At 36.7% G+C, this 19,509-nt stretch overlaps 1 pseudogene; it reads left to right on the top strand.

Annotated features, from left to right (window-relative positions):
- The first annotated feature begins 17,260 nt into the window (after window positions 1-17,260).
- Window positions 17,261-17,641, top strand: LOC138085470 (ubiquitin-ribosomal protein eL40 fusion protein-like; annotated as a pseudogene).
- Window positions 17,642-19,509: the final 1,868 nt, after the last annotated feature.

The raw sequence follows: 19,509 nt of genomic DNA, 5'->3' as shown, positions 1-19,509 counted from the left end.
TTTTATTTCTTCAAGATTCATTTTTAAAATTTATATTACACTTCACCATCTTAAGTACATTTTATATTTTATTCATATTTTAAATTTCACTTATATGAAATATAAATGTTTATCTTAAATATAATTTTCTATAAATCATCTGACAAGGAATAAAAGGGCTGATTTATTGGTATAGTTCTTTGTTTTAAAAGTAATGGATAAAAAAGTGAATGAATGACAAAAAATTAAATTTAAGAATTGTGAATTTGCAGAAGTTACCTACCTATGGAAGTTGGTGATACTTTACATTTTTATTGAGAACTGCATTGAGATAAAATCTATTTTAATAAAGAACAGAGATTTGATAATCAGCAAATTTAATAATAGTAAAACTAGGGGGACTCACTTGACACTTGAAAGAATTAATTAAAGACAAACAATGGACTGTTTTTTAGAGTTTTGACAGATGAAATGAGTAAGGATTCACAAAGTGCTCAAAATGCCATAGCATAAGAATTGTGAATATTATGCCGCATAGAACACAGGCCCTTACCATGAGGAAATTAACACATGGAAGTTTCAGAAAATTATGTAAAAGATTAAATGTCAATAGAAAATAAACAAGAATTGAATACAGCCAAAGTAGATGTCTTATTAAATATAACTTGCAAACTGAATTATCCAATAATAATTTATACTAGAGGTCACAGGCAGAAAAACCATTAAATGAACATAAGAAACTCATTAATGAGAAGTTACTACAAAGCAAAATATAAATTTACCTTTATTGATAAAACTATCCAATAGTTAAGGAAGAAGAAGAAAACCTTACATAAATTCAGAATGTAAGAGGAGGGAATATTATTGGGTTGGCCAAACCTGAATGAACATTTGGCCAACCCAATACATTATAAAGTAAGCATATATTTGATACAAAAAAAATAAATAAAGATAATATAAGAAAATTGCAGACCAAACATTCCCCAGAATATAGATACCAATACCTTAAAATGATATTCACAACTCCAATCTGACCACATATAAAAAAGATGACCTAGAGGAGCACATTTCAGGTATGCCAGACTGTTTTAATTAGTCAAATTCCATCAATGAAATTTACCATAGTAACCAAATAAAAGAGAAAAATCATAATATATACAGAAAAAGCTTTTGGAAAAAGTTTATTCATCTATTTGATTTTTTTAAACTTCCCAGTAAGTTAGAAAAAGAAGGAAACATCCTCAATCTGAGAAAGAAAGGATATCTATGAAAACCTCACAACTAACATCTCACTTAATGGTTAAATATTGAATGTTTTCCACAAGATAAAGATGTGTTCTTACAAGTTCTAATCAACACTGTACTGGAGGTTTCAGCAACTACAATAAGACAAGGAATGAAAGAAGTCTATGGGGTCACAAAGAGTTGGACACAACTGAACAACTGAACTGAAAAGCGAAAGATTTATAGGCAGTTAAGTAAAACTAGTCAATCTAATCACACTAGGACCACAGCCTTGTCTAACTCAGTGAAACTAAGCCATGCCCGTGAGGCCACCCAAGATGGGCAGGTCATGGTGGAGAGGTCTGACAGAATGTGGTCCACTGGAGAAGGGAATGGCAAACCACTTCAGTATTCTTGCCTTGAGAACCCCATGAACAGTATGAAAAGGCAAAATGATAGGATACTGAAAGAGGAACTCCCCACATCAGTAGGTGCCCAATATGCTACTGGAGATCAGTGAAGAAATAACTTCAGAAAGAATGAAGGGATGGAGTCAAAGCAAAAATAATACCCCGTTGTGGATGTGACTGGTGATAGAAGCAAGGTCCAATGCTGTAAAGGGCAATATTGCATAGGACCTGGAATGTCAGGTCCATGAATCAAGGCAAATTGGAAGTGGTCAAACAAGAGATGGCAAGAGTGAATGTCGACATTCTAGGAATGAGCGAACTCAAATGGACTAGAATGGGTGAATTTAACTCAGATGACCATAATATCTACTACTGCGGGCAGGAATCCCTCAGAAGAAATGGAGTAGCCATCATGATCAACAAAAGAGTCTGAAATGCAGTACTTGGATGCAATCTCAAAAATGACACAATGATCTCTGTTTGTTTCCAAGGCAAACCATTCAATATCACAGTAATCCAACCCTATGCCCCAACCAGTAATGCTGAAGAAGCTGAAGTTGAACAGTTCTATGAAGACCGACAACACCCTTTAGAACTAACACCCAAAAAAGATGTCCTTTTTATTATAGGGGACTGGAATGCAAAAGTAGGAAGTCAAGAAACACCTGGAGAAACAGGCAAATTTGGCCTTGGAATGCGGAATGAAGCAGGGCAAAGATGAATAGAGTTTTGCCAAGAAAATGAACCGGTTATAGCAAACACCCTCTTCCAACAACACAAGAGAAGACTCTACACATGGACATCAGCAGATGGTCAACACCGAAATCAGACTGATTATATTCTTTGCAGCCAAAGATGGAGAAGCTCTATATAGTCAACAAAAACAAGACCAGGAGCTGACTGTGGCTCAGATCATGGACTCCTTAATGCCAAATTCAGATTGAAATTGAAGAAAGTAGGGAAAACCACTAGACCATTCAGGTATGACCTAAATCAAATCCCTTATGATTATACAGTGGAAGTGACAAACAGATTGATGGGCCTAGATCTGATAGACTGAGTGCCTGTTGAACTATGGAATGAGGTTCATGACATTGTACAGGAGACAGGGATCAAGACCATCCCCATGGAAAAGAAATGCAAAAAAGCAAAATGGCTGTCTGGGGAGACCTTACAAATAGCTGTGAAAAGAAGAGAAGTCAAAAGCAAAGGAGAAAAGGCAAGATATAAGCCTCTGAATGCAGAGTTCCAAAGAATAGAAAGAAGAGATAAGAAAGCCTTCTTCAGCAATCAATGCAAAGAAATAGAGGAAAACAACAGAATGGGAAAGACTAGAGCTCCTTTTAAGAAAATTAGAGATACCAAGAGAACATTTCAAGCAAAGATGGGCTCGATAAATGACAGAAATGGTATGGACCTAACAGAAGCAGAAGATATTAAGAAGAGGTGGCAAGAATACACAGAAGAACTGTACGAAAAAGATCTTCACGACCAAGATAATCACGATGGTGTGGTCACTCACCTAGAGCCAGACATCCTGGAATGTGAAGTCAAGTGGGCCTTAGAAAGCATCACTACAAACAAAGCTAGTGGCAGTGATGCAATTACAGTTGAGCTATTTCAAATCCTGAAAGATGATGCTGTGAAAGTGCTGCACTTAATATGCCAACAAATTTGGAAAACTCAGCAGTGGCCACAGCACTGGAAAATGTCCGTTTTCATTCCAATCCCAAAAAAAGGCAATGCCAAAGAGTGCTCAAACTATCGCACAATTGCACTCATCTCACACGCTAATAAAATAATGCTCAAAATTCTCCAAGCCAGGCTTCAACAATACGTAAACCGTGAACTTTCAGATGTTCAAGCTGGCTTTAGAAAGGGCAGAATAACCAAAGGTCAAATTGCCAACATCCGCTGGATCATGGAAAAAGCAAGAGAGTTCCAGAAAAACATCTATTTCTGCTTTATTGACTATGCCAAAGCTTTTGACTCTGTGGATCACAAGAAACTGTGGAAAATTCTGAAAGTGATAGGAATACCAGACCACCTGACCTGCCTCTTGAGAGATCTGTATGCAGGTCAGGAAGCAACAGTTAGAACTGGACATGGAAAAACAGACTGGTTCCAAATAGGAAAAGGAGTACATCAAGGCTGTATGTTGTCACCCTGCTTCTTTAACTTCTATGCAGAGTACATCATGAGAAACACTGGGCTGGAAGAAGCACAAGCTGGAATCAAGATTGCTGGGAGAAATATCAATAACCTCAGATATGCAGATGAAACCACCCTTATGGCAGAAAGTGAAGAGGAGCTAAAAAGCCTCTTGATGAAAGTGAAAGAGGAGAGTGAAAAAGTTGGCTTAAAGCTCAACATTCAGAAAACGAAGATCATGGCATCTGGTCCCATCACTTCATGGAAAATAGATGGGGAAACAGTGGAAACAGTGGCAGACTTTCTTTTGGGGGGCTCCAAAATCACTGCAGATGGTGACTGCAGCCATGAAATTAAAAGATGCTTAGTCCTTGGAAGGAAAGTTATGACCAACCTAGATAGTATATTCAAAAGCAGAGACATTACTTTGCCAACAAAGGTCCATCTAGTCAAGGCTATGGTTTTTCCAGTGGTCATGTATGGATGTGAGAGTTGGAATATAAAGAAAATTGAGTACTGAAGAATTGATGCATTTGAACTGTGGTGTTGGAGAAGACTCTTGAGAGTCCCTTGGACTGCAAGGAGATCCAACAGTCCATTCTAAGGAGATCAGTCCTGGGATTTCTTTGGAAGCACTGATGCTAAAGCTGAAACTCCAATACTTTGGCCACCTCATGTGAAGAGTTGACTCATTGGAAAAGACTCTGATGCTGGGAGGGATTGGGCACAGGAGGAGAAGGGGACGACCCAGGATGAGATGGCTGGATGGCATCACTGACTCAATGAATATGAGTCTGAGGGAACTCCAGATGTTGGTGATGGACAAGGAGGCCTGGTGTGCTGCAATTCATGCGGTCGCAAAGTCGGACACTACTGAGCTACTGAACTGAACTGAATTGAAGTAAGATGTTAGAGCTTCCCAGGTGGCTCAGTGGTAAAGAATCCATCTGCCAGTGCAAGAGTCTGTGTATTTGATCCCTGGGTCACAAAGATCACCCAGAGTAGGAAATGGCAGCCCACTCCAATATGCTTGCCTGAGAAATCCTATGGACAGAGGAGCCTGGCAGGCTATAGTCCATGGAGTCGCCAAAAGGCCAGACATGACTTAGCAACTAAACAACAGCAAGTAAGATGTTTGCTGCCTTTTTTAGAAACAACATATTGTTAATATAGAAATCCTAAAGTATCTAGTTTAAAACTAGTATGGTTAAGAAGTTAATTTAGTAAGATCAAAGGATGCTAGTTAGTGTGTTAGTCACTAGTCATGTCCAATTCTTTGCAACCCCCAGGACTATAGTCAACCAAGCTCCTCACCATGGAATTCTCCAGGTAAGAATACTGCAGTTGGTTGCCTTTCCCTTCTCCAGGGAATCTTCCCAACCCAGGGATAAAACCCAGATCTCTCACATTGCATGCAGATCCTTTACCATCTGAGCCACGGGGGAAGCCCAGGTATACAAAAAAATTTTAACATACAAAAAATCAATTGTGTTTCTGAGACCAGGAGTAACCAATTGTTATGTGAAAGAATACCATTTATGTTTGTACCATAACCCCTAAGATACTTAGAAAAACACATATAAAGTGCAAGATCCCTACACTGAAAACAAAACATCACTTAGAAAACATTTTAAAACTTTGAATAGCTAGAAAGAAATGCAATATTTATTAAAGAAGACAATATTATTTTCAATTCTCCCCTATTTTACTTGCAGATTGAATGCAATACAGTAAAAGTCCAGTTATCTTTTTATAGAAATTGGCAAGCCAAATCTAAAATATATGTGAACATGAAAAGAGTAGGACATGACTTAGCAACTGAACCACAATACAGTGCAGGGTAAGAATCTAGAGGATGAAAATGAGTCTTAACCCAAAACTAATGTTATCCACAATAATTTGAAATGATTCAAAGTTCTACACAGAAAAGCTAAAAATATAAAGCTTCCAAAGTGAATCATGAAAGATTAACTTCATATGCTACAGTATGCAAAAAAATGTCCTGGGCACAAAAAGCACTAATCAAAAATAATAATATGGGAAAGACTTTATCAAAGTTAAGAACTTCTATTCATCAAGAACTGGTGTTAAGACAGTCGGATCAAAAATTTAGAGAAAATATTTTCAAAGTGTATATTTTACAACAGACTTGGAGTGTATTTAGAATGTACAATGAATTCTATGAATCCATAAGGAAAACAAATGTATTTTAAAATGGCCATGAAACTTGAATAAATTTTTCAAAAAAGAATATATAAAACTGACCAGTAAGTAAATGAAAAATGTCATCTGTAAGAAGGAAAATACAAATTGAAACTTTAATAAGATACCATTTCAAAGCCATCAAAATGGCTCAAAGTAAAAGACTGATGATAATATTGGGAGGTAGAAAACTGGTGGTACTCTCATATATTGCTGATGGGAGTATACAATGAAATGCCCAGTTTAGAGACATATTTGATAATTTCTTAAAAAGGTAAACATGTATCTTTTGATTACAACCTAGCAATTTCATTTCTATTTTCCCAAGATAAATAGATACAAGTCCATAAAAAGAACTGCACAAACATGTTTTTAGTAGCTCTATTCATAAAATTAAATAACTGGTGAAAAAAACCTCAAAAACCCCTCAATGTCCATCAGTAGAAGAATGGATAAACAAATGATTTGTCTACCATTCAATTAACGGTAAACTACTCTGCAGTTAAAATACAGTTACTGATATAGTCAGTGATAGGGATGAATCTCCAAAACATTGTAATGAACAAACAAATCCAGACACAAAGAGTAGGTAACATATATATTGCATGTGTATGAAATTAAAAACTAGGCAAAACTTATCCACGGTGGTGGAACAGGAAATTGTTGCTTCCAGCAGATTTGGCAGCCTGGGTGGTGAGGAACAGGAAAACATGATAGACATATTCTGAATTATAATGTGGCTATAGGTTATCTGGCTGAATACACCTGTCAAAACACCAACTATACACTTAAGTTATGCACAGTTCAATATATATGAACCTGCCTCAAGTATGGGTGCATGTGTGTGTTTGTGTGTGTGTGTATGCATATATATACACACACTTGAGGCAGATATATAAGTTTTACCTCAAGTAGAACTTATATACCTCTTGATGGAAAAATCCATATATTTCAAGGGATAGTCATAGAGAGCAACTATCACCATCTCCTACAGAACATGACCCTTTGTTAACAGTTAGGCAAATGTGAATCTACAGTAATTGAGCCAGGCTAGGTAACAACAACAACAACAACAACAACAACAACAAACCAGTGGGAGTAAATATATTATGAATACAAATATAGGTAATACTAGGTAATTATTACCTAGGCAAGTCCTTTGTCTTCACTGACTCTACTTCTCATCTGTAGAATCAACATAATTAGGTGTCAGGGGATTTTGTCATCATTTTTTTCTTGAAACATTTTATCTATAAACACAACATACAGAAATAAAGGCAGAACTTCCCTAGCTGGAGTGGAGTGGGGCTTCAGTACACATCCAGATAGGCCTGCTGTTTCCACTGCAGCGGGTCCCAGTGCATCTCTGGGGAACCCTATGATTCTGACAGAGATACTTCAAAGCTCTGTCTTTGAACAGAGCTTTTTCAAACTCTGTCTTTGAAAGCTTTATCCTTAAAATAATTACTCTGCAATTTATTTTTAATGCAATTATATTTCAATGCTCATTTTAATGGTATATTATTTATTTATGTAGACACAAAGCACTGTATAAGTCTAATGTGTACCACATAGTGATCTGATTTACATATACCATGGAGTGATTATCACAATACATGGATGAACATCATCCCATACAGATACAAACTAAATGGAAAAAAACTTCCTTCTGATAAGAATGCTTAGATTTATACTCTTGACTATCATAAACAACAAATGGCAGTGTTAATTATGTTCATCATGTTGTACATTACATCCTTAGTCAGTTCAGTTCAGTTCAGTCGCTGAGTCGTGTCCAACTCTTTGCAACCCCATGAATCGCAGCACGCCAGGACTCCCTGTCCATCACCAACTCCCGGAGTTCACTCAGACTCATGTCCATTGAGTCAGTGATGCCATCCAGCCATCTCATCCTCCATCATCCCCTTCTCCTCCTGCCCCCAATCCCTCCCAGCATCAGAGTCTTTTCCAATGAGTAAACTCTTCGCATGAGGTGGCCAAAGTACTGGTACTTACTTATAATTGGAAGTTTGTACTTTTTGACTACTTTCAGCCAATTGCCCCTCCCCCGACCTCTTCTTACCTCTGGTAACCACAGATCTGACCTCTTTTTCTATGAGCTTGTTTTGAAGTATAATGGACCTACAATACTATGTTAGTTCCTGTTACATGACATAGTGACTCAATATTTTGATACATTTCAAACTGATCACCATATTAAATCATTACCATCTGTCACTATACAAAAATATTACATAGTTATTGACTATATTCCCCATAATGTTTTTTTTTTTTCATACCTGTGACATTTATTCTGCAACTGGAAGTTTGTACTTCATGATCTCTGTTACCTATTTCTTTCCTCCCCTGACTCTCCTTCCCTCTGACAACCACTTATATTTTCTCTGTATCTATAATACTCTTTGTTTTATTTGTTCAATTTTAGAGTCTATGTGCAAGTGAAACCATACAGGATTCGTCTTTGTCTGTCTGACTTATTTTACTTAGCATAATACCCTCTAGTTCCATCCATGCTGCTACAAAAGCCAAGATTTCATTCTTTTATAAGTAATAGTCCACTGTATGTGTATATTTATCAATCTACGTGCCCAGTCACTCAGTCGTGTCTGACTCTTTGTGACCCCCTGGTGTATACAGCCCACCAGCTCCTCTATCGATGGAATTCTCCAGGCAAGAATACTGGAGCAGGTTGCCATTTCCTACTCCAGGGGACCTTCCCAACCCAGTGATCAAACCCGTGTCTACTTTGTCTCCTGCACTGGCAAGTGGATTCTTTCAAATTAGCCACCTGGGAAGCCCCACAGAAAGAGAGAGATACACATCACATTTGTTGCATTCATCTACTGATAGGCAGTTAGGTTTATTCCATATCCTGGCTATTGTAAATAATTCTTCATTGAACATGGGGATACACATATTTTTTTGAATTCGTATTTTTGTTTTCTTCAGATAAATACCAAGAAGTGGAAGTTTTGCTAGATCTATTAGTTTGGTAGAACTATTTGGTAGTTCTATTTTTAATTTTTGGGGGAATCTGCATACTGTTTTCTGTAGTGGTTGCATCAATTTACATTCCCACCAACTGTGTTCAAGTGTTCACTTTTCTCTACATCTTTACCAACACAGATTTATTGCCTTTTTGACAATAGCCATTCTGACAGGTATGGGATGATATCTCATTGCAGTTTTGATTTGCATTTCCCTGATGATTAGAGATGTTGACCATCTTTTCATATACCTGTTGATCATTTGTATGTCTTCCTTGGAAAAAAATGTTAAGATTCCCTGCCCATTTTTAAATCAAGTTTTTTTGTTTTGTTTTTGAAGTCGACTCAAGTAAGTTATTTGTATATTTTGTAATTAAGTTCATATTAGATAAATCATTTGCAAATATCTCCTTCCAATCAATCTTTTCCCCATTGTACATCTTGCCTCCTTTGTCATAGATTGATTGTTCATAAAAGTGTGGATTCATTTCTAGGCTCTCCATTTTGTTCCACTGATCTATGTAATTGTTTATGGGCCAGAGACGTACTGTTTTGATTAATGTAGTTTTATAGTATAGCTTGAAGCTGGAACATGATACCACTAGCTTTGGTCTTCTATCCTAAAAATGTTTTGTCTATTTGGGGTCTTTTTTGATTCCATACAAATTTTAAAATTATTTGTTGTTTTGTGGAAAATGCCATTGGTATTTTGATAGGGATTGCATTGAATCTGTAGATTGTCTTAGATATTGTGGTCATTTCAAAAACACTAATTCTTCCAATACACCAATGTGATCATAGTATATGATCCCACTTGATCATAGTATATGATCCCTTTAATGTATTGCTGGATTTGGATTGCATATATTTTTGAGGATTTTTGCATCTATATTAATCAATGACATTGCTCTGGACTTTTCTGTGATAACTTCCTCCACTTTTGGTATCAGGATGATGCTGGCCTCATAGAATGAGTTCAGAAGTTTTCTTTCCTCTGTAATTTTTTGGAATGATTTGAGAAGGATAGGTGTTAACATTTCTGTAAATGTTTTATAGATTTCACCGGTAAAGGCATCTGATCCTGGACTTTTGTTTGGAATTTTAATTACTGATTCAACTCATAATTAGTAATTGGTCTGTTCATATTTTCTATTTCTCCTTGTTTCAGTCTTGCAATATTATACATTTTTGGGAATTTGTCCATCTAGTCTAGGTTATCCATTTTATTGGCATATAATCATTTGTAGTAATCTATTGAGATCCTTAGTATTTTTCTGGTATTCGTTGTAACTTTTCCTTTCATTGATTCGGACCCTCTTTTTATTTTAATAAGTCTGGCTAAGTTTTATCAATTTTGTTTATGTTTTCAAAGAGTCAGTTTCATGGATCTTTTATATTTTCCTTTAGTCTTTATTTCATTTATTTTTGCTCTTATCTTTGATTTCTTTCCTGCTGTTAACTTTTGGTTTTATTTTTTATTCTTTTCCTAATTCTTTGAGATACAAGGTAAGGTTCTTTGAGTTTTTTGTTTGTTTTGTTTCCTGAGGTAGGCTTGTGTTGCTATAAACTTCCCTCTTAGACTTGCTTTTGCTTTATCCCATAGATTTTAGATTACTGTTTATTGTTTTCATATGTCTCCAGGTATTTGATTTCTTCTATGATCAATTAGTCATTTTGTAGCATATTATTTAGCTTCATGTTTTTATGCGTTGGGCTTCCCTGGTGGCTCAGAGGGTAAAGCGTCTTCCTGTAATGTGGGAGATCCAGGTTCAATCCCTGGGTGAGGAAAATCCCCTGGATATGATTTATCCTGGAGAATTTTCCATGTGCACTTGAAGTGAATGTGTATTCTGTTGCTTTTGGTTGGAATATTATATATACATACATATACATATATATATACACATACATATACATTTATATATATACACACACATACACCCCCACACACACATATTAATGTTCCCTACTATTTTTATCCACTTCCCTGGTGGCTCAGACAGTAAAGTGTCTGCCTACAATGCAGAAGACCTGGGTTCGATCCATGGGTTGGGAATATCCCCTGGAGAAGGAAATGGCAACGCACTCTAGTACTCTTGCCTGGAAAATCCCATGGATGGAGGAGCCTGATAGGCTACAATCCATGGGGTCACAAAGAGTTGGACACGACTGAGTGACTTCACTTCACTATTATTTTTAATACCAATTTCTCCCTTTATGTCCATTAATATTTGCTGTATGTATTTAAGTGTTCCTATGTTGGGTGCACAGGCTTCCCAGGTGGCACAGTGGTAAAGAATCCACCTGCCAGTGTAGGAGATGCAGGTTTGATCCCTGGATCAGGAAGATCCCCTAAAAAAGGAAATGGAAAGCCACTCCTGTATTCTTGCTTGGTAAAGCCCATGGACAGAGGAGCCTGGAGGTCTATAGTCGATGGGGTCGCAAAAGAATTGGACACCACTTAACAACTAAACAACAACAACAAATGTTGGATGCACTGTTGTTTAGTTGCTCATTCATGTCTGACCCTTTGGCCACGTGGACTGCAGCATGCCAGGCTTCCATGACCTTCACCATCTCCCTGAGCTGGCTCAAACTTATGTTCATTGAATTGATGATGTCATCCAACCATCTTGTCCTCTGTCTTCCCTTCTCCTCCTGACTTCAATCTTTCCCAGCATCAGGGTCTTTTCTAGTGAATCAGTTACTTGCATCAGGTGGCCAAGGTATTGGAGCTTCTCTTCAGCATTAATCCTTCCAGTGAATATTAAAGGTTGATTTCCTTTAGGATTGACTGGTTTGATCTCCTTGCAGTCCAAGGGACTCCCAAGAGTCTTCTCCTACATCACAGTTCAAAAGCATCAATTTTTTGGCATTCAGCCATCTTTATGGTCCAACTCTCATATCCATAAAGACTACTGGAAAAACCATAGCTTTGATTATACAAACCTTTGTTGGCAAAGTAATGTCTCTGCTTTTCAATATGCTGTCTAGATTTGTCATAACTTTTCTTCCAAGGAGAAAGCATCTTTTAATTTCATGGCTGCAGTCACCATCTGCAGTGGTTTTGGAGCCCAAGAAAATAAAGTCTGACACTATTTCCACTGTTTCCCCATCTATATGCCATGAAGTGATAGGACTGAATGTCATGATCTTAGTTTTTTGAATATTGAGTTTTAAGCCAGCTTTTTCACTCTCCTCTTTTACCTTCATCAAGAGGCTTTTTAGTTCCTCTTCTCTTTCTGCCATAAGGGTGGTGTCATCTGCATATCTGAGATTATTGATATTTCTCCCGGCAATCTTGATTCCAGCTTTTGTTTCTTCCAGCCTGGCATTTCACATGATGTACTCTGCATATAATTTAAATAAGCAGGGTGACAATATACAGCCTTGATGTACTCTTTTTCCTATTTGGAACCAGTCTGTTGTTCCCTGTCTAGTTCTAACTCTTGCTACCTGACATGCATACAGGTTTCTCAGGAGGCAGCTCAGATGGTCTGGTACTCTCATCTCTTGAAGAATTTTCCACAGTTTGTTGTGATCCATGCAGTCAAAGGCTTTAGTGTAGTCAGTGAAGCAGAAGCAGATGTTTTTCTGGAATTCTCTTGCATACTTAATTACAATTGAATCTTCTTCTTGGACTGATGCTTTGATCATAATGTTCTCCCTGTCTCTTGTTACCACCTTTGTTTTAAAGCTTATTTTGTCAGATATGTACTGGCATTCTTACAATTAATATGTTTGGTTTTTTTTATGATTTCATGAGGTCAAATTGAAACTTTCAATGACATAAAGAGAAAATGAGTGACCTTTGGTCTGAAGCATTATAGGTAAGTTGGGATTTTTTTGGAGGATGGCCTGAAGAGTACACATGTAAACTAGATTTTCTAAAAGTATATCGACTGTACTCTTACTTTTCAGTTGGAATTTCTTCCAAAATAATGGGCAAAGGGTGCAAACATTTCAGAAGAATAGAAGGGTCCTAAAAATTCTCTTTGAACCATCATTTTTATTGAAATAAACAATGCTATGACACTAAGCTATATAAACAAAAATAGCTAAATGCTGCTATCTGGAAAAAGGAGCACATGCTTCAAATAAAACATGAAATATAGGCACTACATTATGGAAATAGGTTTACTGTCAAACAGGCAATTAAAATCTAAAGTATAGCGAGCCAAAGACACATTCATTTTCTAAAGCTGGTATACATAACAAGAGGACTCTTTCCACTTCTTTTCTCTTTCTTACAAATAAAACCAGAATAGAATTATTTCACTTATGGTGGAGTACATATTTTCAGACAATGCTGACACATCTTTATTGCTCAATCTGTTACTAAAAAAATTAAACCTGCTTTTGCAGTGTGTGGACAGTTAGTTTGGCTGCACATGTTAATAGCCTCTACCTGAGTTAATATACCATTTAGAGCTATGTGATTGTGAAAATAATCCTCGAAGTAAACAACACATATTCCATGGTAAACATTACATTATCCCCAAGCAGAGTGAAGTCAACTCAATAAATAAAAGCCCTGGCAGTAATTTCTTCCTCTTACAATTAAACTAATTATTGCTTGAAAATGAAGTGTGGTAATGTCATTCATTACTTGCAGCAAAGCCCTACAAAGCTTATGTATTTGAGAACTTATTGTCTTTTGGTTAATGGACATTAATTTTTTTCAACCATAGCTCTTGACCATTTTACAAGGACAATTACAGCATTGGCACAGGAAGATTTGTGTGAATAAATTCAGTTGTCTAAAGTGTGCACCGAAGGAAACCATTACTTGTCCAAGGACTCTAGGACACTGGTGACAAAATTAGTAAAGAAAAATGTTTAGTTTCTATTGCTGAGGCAGTTGCTGCAACTATAATGTTTACTCTGTTTTATTAAATGGAAACTAAAGGTACAAGTAATATGGCTGACTAGAAAATACTCTACATGGCTAATATTTATTAATGCATCTGCAGTATTTATCAAGAGCTATTAGACATACTGCACATAAATCATCTTGTTTAATTTTTGCAGCAGTCACAAGGTGTGCATTGTTCATCTTGGGTGTGTTAGGATCATAAACAATGAAATAATTTCATAAAATGATAAAAGATGATAAAGTTAGCTTTGAGACAAGGCAGAAACTCTTATATCAAATCAAAGGTTACAAATATAAACAAAAATATTTATTTATATACACACAGTAATTTCACTACTGGGAACATAAACCAATAATTAATCATATATATATGCTATTTCCAGTATAATCTGTAGAAGCCAAGAAAAGTGAGAGAGATGAAGAAATCAACACAAAAGATAGTTCCTGTAAATCTACTAAACAAAGAAGTGTTGTGTATAATGGTTAGAGATGAGTTACATATTCCAACTTTAAGTGGAAAACAAAACAAAGAGAAATCAATTACAAGTTTCAGTATTTTTAATATGAAATCAATAGAATTAAGTTCATTTTTCTGTGTTGATATTAAGGTTTGATAAACATTTCCCCCATGGAGCCTCATAAAAGTGATTCTCCTTAATGAACTTGAAAAGTTCTTCAACAGCAGGCTTACAGCAAATACCACAACCCTGAGTTGTATGTGAAAGTGTAGCTCAGAGAAACGATTCCACCAGGGGATCAAACAGTGACAAGAATAATGAAGTCTCTGATGGTCTTATTTGAACCAGGAACAAATTTAGAACATGTGGATGACTGAGTGAATTATAAAGGGTTTAATAGTTTTAAAAACTGTGTTCCCAGTATATTTACCTCTGTCAAAGATGCCAGAGAAAGGATGAAAGAGGGGAGGATTTGTTGGGTGGGGGGTGATTCTCTTTCTGTCTTCCTGTTTACAGAGAGCAGCTCCTTTCTTATCAGTTTCATTTTGGGGCTTTATTATTATTTTAAGAGAGGATTCATTGGAGAAGAAAATTATGGAGTGAGTTTATTACAGCAATATTTGAAGGAGAGAAATAATTGCAACATAAAACGACAAATCTAGATTGTCAATACTGAAATCTGATTGATTATATTCTTTGCAGCCAAAGATGGAGAAGCTTGATACAGTTAGTAAAAAAACAAGACGGGGAAGCTGACTGTGGCTTGGATCATGAACTCTTTATTGCCAAATTCAGACATAAGCTGAACAAAGTAAGGAAAACCACTAGACCATCCAATTATGACCTAAATCAAATCCCTTATGATTATACAGTGGAAGTGACAAATAGATTCAAGGGATTAGATCTGATAGACAGAGTGCCTGAAGAACTATGGACGGAGGTTCACGACATTGTACAGGAGGCAGTGATCAGACCATCCCCAAGAAAAATAAGTGCAAAAAGCCAAAATGGTTGTCTGAGGAGGCCTTAGAATAACTGAGAAAAGAATAGAAGTGAAAGGCAAAGGAGAAAAGGAATGATATACCCATTTGAATGCAGAGTTCCAAAGAGTAGCAATGAGAGATAAAAAAGCCTTCCTCAGTGACCAATGAAAAGGAATAGAGGAAAACAACAGAATGAGAAAGACTAGAGATCTCTTCAAGAAAATTAGAGACACCAAGGGAACATTTCATGCAAAGATGGGCTCAGTAAAGGACAGAAAGATATGGACCTAACAGAAGCAGAAGATATTAAGAAGACGTGGCAAGAATAAAGAGAACTATACAAAAAAGATCTTCATCACCAAGGTAACCACAATAGTGTGATTGTGACCCAGACATCCTGGAATGCGAAGTCAAGTGGGCCTTAGAAAGCATCACCATGAACAAAGTTAGTGGAGGTGATGGAATTCCAGTTGAGCTATTTCAAATCCTGAAAGATGATGCTATGAAAGTGCTGCACTCAATATGCCAACAAATTTGGAAAACTCAGCAGTGGACACAGGACTGGAAAAGATCAGTTTTCATTCCAATCCCAAAGAAAGGCAATGCCAAAGAATGCTCAAACTACCTCACAATTGCACTCATTTCACACACTAGCAAAGTAATGCTCAAAATTCTCCAAGATAGGCTTCAACAGTACATGAACTGTGAACTTCCAGATGTTCAAGCTGGATTTAGAAAAGCCAGAGGAAACAGAGATCAAATTGGCCACATGCCAAAGCCTTTGACTGTGTAGATTACAATAAACTGGAAAATTCTGAAAGAGATGGGAATTCCAGACCACCTGACCTGCCTCTTGAGAAATCTGTATGCCGGCCAGCAAGCAACAGTTAGAACTGGACATGGAACAACAGACTGGTTCCAAATAGGAAAAGGAGTATGTCAAGGCTGTATATTGTCACCCTGCTTATTTAACTTCTATGCAGAGTACATCATGAGAAATGCTGGACTGGAGGTAGCACAAGCTGGAATCAAGGTTACCAGGAGAAATATCAATAACCTCAGATACGCAGATGACACCACCCTTATGGCAGAATGTGAAGAAGAACTAAAGAGCCTCTTGATGAAGGTGAAAGTGGAGAGTAAAAAATTTAGCTTAACACTCAACATTGAGAAAACTAAGGTCATGGTATGTGGTCCCATCACTTCAAGACAAACAGATGGGGAAAGAGTGACAGACTATTTTGGGGGCTCCAAAATCACTGCAGATGGTGACTGCAATGAAATTAAAAGACAATAAAGGTATGACCAACCTAGACAGCATATTTAAAAAAAATAGACATTACTTTGCCAACAAAGGTCCATCTAGTCAAAGCTATGGTTTTACAAGTAGTCATATATGGATATGAGAGTTGAACTATAAAGAAAGCTGAGTGCCAAAGAATTGATGCCTTTGATCTGTGGTGTTGGAGAAGACTCTTGAGAGTCTCTTAAACTGCAAGGAGATCCAACCAATCCACCTAAATGAAATAAGTCCTGAATATTCATTGGAAGGACTGATGCTGAAGCTGAAACTCCAATACTTTGGCCACCTGATGTGAAGAACCAATTCATTTGAAAAGACCCTCATGCTGGGGAAGATTGAAGGCAGGAGAAGGGGACAACAGAGGATGAGATGATTGGATGGCATCATTGAATCAATGGGTATGAGTTTGAGTTGTTGATGGACAGGGAAGCCTGGCATGCTGAAGTCTATGGTGGGTGGAAAGATTCCGACATGACTGAGCAACTGAACTGAACTGAAAATCACAAAAGTACACTAATGACTAAACAGCAATACAAATTTAGTTCTAAAAGAACTATCGTGCACATGTGTTAATGTTGGGTCACACATTGCAACTCTGATTTTAACAGAGATCAAAACAAAGAAAGAAACCAGGCCCTCTTTCTTTTCAATGAGGTGGCCAAACAGATGCAGACCTTTGTGAAAACCCTAACAGGCAAGACCATCACCCATGAGGTTGAGACCAGTGACACTACTGGGAATCATGTCAAAGCCAAAATCCAAGACAAGGAGGACTTCCCACCTGATCAGCAGAGTCTGATTTTCACTGGCATACAGCCAGAGAATGGCTGCAATATGTCAGACTATATCCAGAAAAAGTCCACCCTACACTTGGTGCTTTGTCTGTGAGATGACATCATCCAGCCTTCTCTCCACCAGTTTGCTCAGAAATACAACTGGGACAAGATGATCTGCCACAGGCGTTATACTCAATTAGACCCCTGCACTGTCAGCTGCTACAAGTGCAGCCAAATCAACAACCTGTGCCCCAAAAAGAAGGTCAAATAAGGCCCCTCCATCCGCTTCTCCTTGGCTCCCAAGGTGGCCACCTGCCCAAGCTCCATGGCCCTGGAGCCTCAATAAAATTTCCCTTTCATTGGAAAAAAAAAAAAAAAGAAAGAAATAAATTACAAGATTTGATGTCGACATGAGCCAGTATATTGATGTTATCGCAGGTGATGTTTGTGAAAATTAAATATAGACGATTTTATATGAGAAAAGAAAATACATAAAGATGAAATTTTATTAATGTGATTTGAATGTTTCTTTTTTCTTTTCATCTTTAAACATTCCTTTAGGAAAAAGGAATAATTCTGACTACATAAAATTTTTAAATTAAAAGCAAATCACCACATGATAGAAAATATTTGTTACAATTGCAACTGTAAAGTTTTAATATTCTTATTATCGATAATAATTATTCAGTGACAATAGGGAAAACATTGCAACTCCAAATTTTTTAACTATAATAATTTGGAGTTTTTCTTGATAGAAATAACAACCACCATTATGTAATTACAGTGTGCCAGGAAACCTTTTAAATTTCCTATATATGTAATATTTAATCCTCACAACAACTCTTGTGAAATAAATAGTATTTATAGAAGTGGGGAACCTATATCATAGGAGTATGAAGTAACTTGCCCAAATCACCTGACTAGTAAATGGTGGTTCCAGAAGTCGAACCCCAAGCAGCCTAGCTCTAGAGCTCACATTCTTACCCAAAACATAAGCTATCTTTCAATAGCAAATTGCTAAGTTCCTCTCAGCCCTACCATACTCTATAATACTGGAACAACATGGAACTCCATAATCATGAAACAACAACATGATCACCTTCCATCTACATGCTACTGTCCAATTTCCAAACTGTTGTCATGTGAATCATATGTTCCCAGAGCACTTCTATAAGCAAGGGCACTATCCTTCTGGCTTTGATCTAATACTGCTGTGAAACGTCATCTGTTCAATGTGTGCTGTCAGTCTCATAGACTTGAGTTCTTGGTCTGTAGTCTCACTGGAAACATTCTAGTCTGTGGGGTTTGATTATCTGATTTCAGAAAGGATCCTGGGAGTGGTTATATTTCATAAATTATAGATGGTTATAGAAAGAAGGGAACAAGCTAATCTACTATAACATTCTAGTTTATTAGAGTATTTAGACATAACAAAGCTTATAAAGCTAATGAATGGAAGATATCAGATTAAAATTTTTATTTTACTAAGACATAGCATGTAAATATAAAAGCGATCAGTAACAATATTAACCAGATACTCTAATATGGAATCTAATATAAATAATAAAGAACTAAAAATGCTTAAACTATGATTTGAGACTACAATTTTCTTACTGAAACTATGATACTTATATAGCTGCCAGCATGAGGCCAGAAACTCAGACCTCTAAGCAGGGCTATGATATGCTACAGACAATCACATCTGAGAGGAATACAAGAAACATCAAAAGCCTTTGTGTCCATCAATGTTTAGAGTTTTTCCACACATAGGAAACAAATTACTTTATGCCTACATTTTTAGAGGTCAACACTGTTGGCCTATTTTACAGCTAAGATCTCAGGGAGCTGAATAGCAAGAAAGTGATAGGTCACAGTGAAGGATTCAACATTTTAAACTTTTTCTACCTGTCAAAAAGTTAAAACCCAACTAATACCCAACAAAGTATTTGTTTTAATAATAACTAAAAAATGCTTTCTTATAAAAACATCTTAAAATTCACTAATCAAAGGAAATTTTGAACAGAAGAACAGGAAAGAGAATACAGGGAGGAAAACCAGTCCATGTGACTTTTCTTGAAGGTGTAAAAAGGGTCAATTATGATCTTTTCTTAGTACTCAGCTTGGGAATTAGTTTTGGAA

The sequence above is a fragment of the Capricornis sumatraensis genome, chromosome 1 (assembly GCF_032405125.1).
Source record: "Capricornis sumatraensis isolate serow.1 chromosome 1, serow.2, whole genome shotgun sequence".
In the NCBI taxonomy this organism is placed as follows: Eukaryota; Metazoa; Chordata; class Mammalia; order Artiodactyla; family Bovidae; genus Capricornis; species Capricornis sumatraensis.
Note: the sequence above shows the minus strand (reverse complement) of the source record. Positions and strands in the feature narration are given on the sequence as shown.